The 4,900-nt window shown below is 39.9% G+C and overlaps 1 long non-coding RNA gene across 1 annotated transcript; it reads right to left on the bottom strand.

The window, feature by feature from the left end:
* Positions 1-521: 521 nt before the first annotated feature.
* Positions 522-3,450, bottom strand: LOC139922776 (uncharacterized). The gene is made up of 3 exons (XR_013507507.1): positions 3,320-3,450; positions 1,590-1,616; positions 522-1,427 (listed from the first exon to the last, which is right to left on the bottom strand). It is a non-coding gene; the product is annotated as an uncharacterized LOC139922776 (long non-coding RNA).
* Between the last annotated feature and the right edge of the window lie 1,450 nt (positions 3,451-4,900).

Raw genomic sequence — 4,900 nt, 5'->3', positions numbered from 1 at the left:
TCTCACACATACCAATATATACACTGCCAAGATACTAGGTGTGATCTTGGAATTGATTGTGAAATAATGGGTCAAGGTCTACCAGGCAAAAATCCCTGATCACTATACATGAAGCAAACTTAAGCTGGAAAGCTGTGTGCACGTGATGAATACTTCTTGTACTCTTCCATTGATTCTCTCGAGTGCCATGTTGAACAAATAGAGGCACAAGACTGACATCTAGTGACAAATGTGTGCATTGCAGTTACACAGTGCTGCTTGTTTCCTGCTGAAATGAACTAAAACCTTCACTTTTTGTTATACACATTTTATTGAGACTACATGCCCACTGATAATTGTACTATAATCTGAAATGTTAATAAATAAATAAATAAATAAATACATGCACTGTGATGTGTTGTTTGAGTCTCAATAGGTTTTCCACCCCATAAATATTTTTTTCTGGAAATCATCTACCACATTTTTGGGTTATACACAATCTCAAAGATCTCTTAATACAGTGGTGCCATATCATAACAAAAGCCAAAGTACGGTGTTCATAATTTATGCTATTGCAAACATTCAAACACATTTTCTGCAAATTATCACTTGGTCATTAGCACTTAAGAAAATGTCTTGACACCTTCTGATTTTCCATGGCAGTTTATTCATTTTAACATTTTCCAAGCGACTTCCATGAGTGCAAAAATTGTCTTTAAATTTCCAGGGTTTTCCAGGATGTGTAGGAATCCTTCAAAAGATGAAAAGACAACAGTCAGTGTTGTAACACACCAGTTCAAACTCATGTCTCCTACATGGGAAATCAAACATTTTGCTGACATCAGCTGACTAGTAAGCATAAACAGTTGCAGTCTAAGCCATTCCCACAGAGAAATCTGTCCCACGTTTTGTGCCATTCAACAGAGTGGCTTTAAACTCTATTACTGTCCCACAAAAGAAATCAAACATCTACCAGTCAACCAAAGTAAAATCCCCCTGCCAAGTAAGATATTTAGGTTTGCAAGGCCTACCTACTGCAGAGTAATGGATAAATCTACAAATCAGTGCGCTCTCGCTCTGCGATCTGTTAGCTCAATGCAGCCTAGTGGGGCCCTCTATTTATAGACCTCTATTTAAGAGGTCAGCATGGAAGCAGGAACAGGATCTGATGGATCTGAAATGCGCCTCATTCTCTGAATCAGAACTTTAAAGTGAAAGACTCAAGCAGTGCTATGCTGCTCACTACTGCCAATTCTGCTGATTATCTGGGCCCTTAATCTTTACGATGGGAAAGACGATGTTTTCTCACGCATTTCAGTATCTCCAATCTACTGCTCATTTGAGGTAATCTTACTGACAGGGCCTTGATACTTGGCTAACATCACCGTCATGCCTGTCAAACCACTTGTTCTACGCTGACAGGAGCGCTGTGATTCTGGAGGATCCTGCTTCCATCAAAAAAGAAAACGAAAAAGACAATAAACCAGGTGACTCAGAATCATATAAGTGATTACTATTACCTCTTTGAGTTGACTGGCTTAATTCCCCACCAGCATACACATTCTACACCATTACAAAACAGGCAAACCCTTCACTTTGGCAGCACTTACTGTATGTTGATGTTTCCTTTGTTTTGCCTTTGGGGAAAAAAAACTAATGGTATCATATCATATCACATCAACACCAAGGTAATTTACTGACTGCTGGAAGCAAGCCTTGTAATGAGTATATTCTATGCATGTCACATTTACATTTTTTTCCCACCACCTTTAAACGCAACCAGCACACCGGTGATATCTGACCTTCATTTGGCTACCTGCGTTCTGCTTGTTTTGTTAGCATTGACAAAGTGTCACTTCCAGCCAGTTAAAGTAAACAACCTTCTCTCAGCCTCTGCTGCAATTGATTACAGCTGAGTGTAGGATGTTTACATGAACTGAGTCTGAATAACTATGTTATGCAGATTACGGACATAGGCCCCCAAAAGGCAACGCTATAGATCAAACATTCATTTACCTACTGGGCCTAACTGTTAACTTTTAGTAACACAGCCTTGCCACACAATTACATTTTGATTTAAGAGAAGCAGGTCACATAAATGGACAGACTAAATTCAAACAGCATGTCTGCCTACCTAGTCCATTTCCGTGGAGCTGGAGGCAGTCGGCAGCAGCAAACATCAGACTGAAAGCTTTGCTGATAGACAGCTTCCAGTCGGGGATGTTTACAGCTCCAAACTACCTAGTGGAGTTGCAAATTCATTTACTGCCAATTAAGCACCGTCAGAGACCAATTCACAATGTTGTCAAATCATGGAGAAATCTAGACAGCAACAACAGGACACCCCTCAACTTTTGTAAATCTCTGTTATAATAGCTCAATGCCAGAAGCAAGCTAAAAAAAATGGTGTGGGCCTCTACTTGGTGTAAATCTGGTAGGGACAGTAAAGGGCATGGGGATGGAAATGTCACCAGGGTAACAGATTGACTGCCGCTGCTCCTGAGATTATATTGTGTCTGTAGACAATCCAGATTCCAATGTCAGAGACTGTTGTCTGCAGTCCGGTGTTCACAAAAAGTACTACAGTAGGAGCAAAGTTAGTCAGCCTGACGTCCTGTCCAAGGTAAAAGTAACAGTCTAGCTGGCTAATCTCACACTGATGCTAAGGACAAAAGGAGACTTTCAATGACAACACAGCTCACAGTGGCCACAAGGAATAAGATTTTCAGCCACCAGCTTATTGTGAATGATCCAATAAGCCTATTGATCTATTTAACGAGTAACAACTATTACGTGCTCATATGAATAATGTGCAAATTAGGAAAACTTTGTTTAACGTTACCTGGAGTGCCTTGTACTTGCTCAGCCATAATTAATCAGTTAGCTAGCTTGCTATGTAATATAACATTTGCAACATGAGGTAAAGAACATTAACGTTAGCTATAAAGCTAAGGTTAGCTAGTTAGCTAACCAGGCAGCTTGATGCAGTGTAACGGTGTTATGTCAGTTAAGTTTCACTGCTGGGAAACATGCAGACTGTTGCAAGGCCAGCTACTATGTCCTGTCCTGACTGCCATACAGAATAAGCTAACTTAATTAGCCAGATAGCGTTAAGTAACCAACGTCAGCTGCCGTAAACAAAACACTATAGTTAGCGAACTAGTCAAAGTAACTTTGTCTTGTCAGGGAAGCAGCCAGAGCAAACATTTTGATGTGTTAACTCGCTACCGCTAACTCACGTTAGCCAACGACCTAGGCTAGCTAGCTCGCTGACATACCGTAGCTATCTTATGTTAGCTTGTCTGTGACTCTACCCTTCTGCTGTCTGATGCTTCCTTACCAGCGAATAAAACGAGCATTTCCAGACAACATCAAAGCAACATCCTTTGCAATGGATTATTATGAAGTTTTAGTTGGTTTTTGTCATGTTCTGACCAGCCTGTTAAGTTTCCTTCCGTTTTCATTCACTTGTCTTTATTTTGACCTTTGGTTACTCGACACCAACATTGACGTCATTGCCATGGCAACAAAGTCCCGCCTACCGTGTGCTGGACAGACTGGGAATAATTGCATTTACATTTTACACTTGACATTTTAGGCATTTAGTTGACGCTCTCATCAACAGAGATTTACATAGAATGTAACAATAGCATATAAAATATCAGGAGCGTCAATTCACTAAACCCAAAGCCCTGACCTAATGTTATTTACCACCAAAACTGCTTTAATCAACTACATTTCTGGGGACAAAGTGGAGCAATGACTTATTACTGACAAGATATTATCAGTCAGTGTGTTACTTTAACTGGGCACAGGTGATGCATTCATATTACATCTAAAAGCAAGTCATTAAAACCTTATGATGAGAGACGTGGAGCAGCTGAAATAAATTCATTGTGAGTAGATGACACAGTGATATTTTTCTAGATTACTCTCATTATAATCAGTAGGACACTTTTATTCCATTCTTGCTTTTGCTTCCAGTGTTTACCTAACAGAGGTAGAGTCCACTGTCTAGTGCAATCGCTGCTTGAGGGAAATCGTCAGTCTGTCAACATCCCACTGACAATCACTAAAACTCACCGTCACCCTGACATGTAACCTAGGTGAAGTGTATTGGCTAGGCAAACAGCTTGTGGCTTTATTTGTATGGTAACGAACCTACATGTGCGTGTTCTTATGGCATAGGTATATAAATGCATGAATCATCATTATGCAAGTGTTAAGTTACTGTAAAGTGTTACTGTGATTTTTATGTCTCTCCACCATGGTACATGGTATGCAGGACATTATGTCAGCTGTCTGTCTCTGAACACAATAATACTTCACCACAGGTTCATACTCACATCACAGGTTCCCCCTATAGTGTAAATGATCTAATTAGATTATGGAGCACCTTGCTGCAGACATTTGCATATCAATGAGGAAAAACAGATTTTCTTGAAACTGCTATAACTCCTTAATACTTTAAGATACGGGGTTCATGTTGATACCACTCATGTGTTATGTGAAGACAAGTATGTTGACATACAAATATGAAATATGAACCTTCACATATTATCAGATGGTTCACCAAACCACAATGCCACTATGCGCTTTGGACTGCTTTCTAGTGACAGATTTCTCTATCAGAACACTCTCTGTGCTAGTTTGACTGGATTTTTGTTGGGTTTATATCACAGTGAATCACAGATTAAAAACAGTTTAACAGTTGAAAGAGTCAGATTTGCTGGGAAACTGCCTTGTGCTGCATGCTCCACATGAGGTCAGGCTGGAGCCATCTACTGCCATCCTCATCATGATACAATACACTCATGTTAACTGAGCCTTTTGCGATAAATGAAAGGACATTCATTCAGTATTTGATATTCAGTGCACATGAATGTGTGAGACTACCTTGAATACCCAATTTCTGGTCACA

This window comes from Centroberyx gerrardi, chromosome 19 (assembly GCF_048128805.1).
Source record: "Centroberyx gerrardi isolate f3 chromosome 19, fCenGer3.hap1.cur.20231027, whole genome shotgun sequence".
Taxonomy (NCBI): domain Eukaryota; kingdom Metazoa; phylum Chordata; class Actinopteri; order Beryciformes; family Berycidae; genus Centroberyx; species Centroberyx gerrardi.
This window is presented reverse-complemented; position numbering and strand designations above follow the sequence as displayed.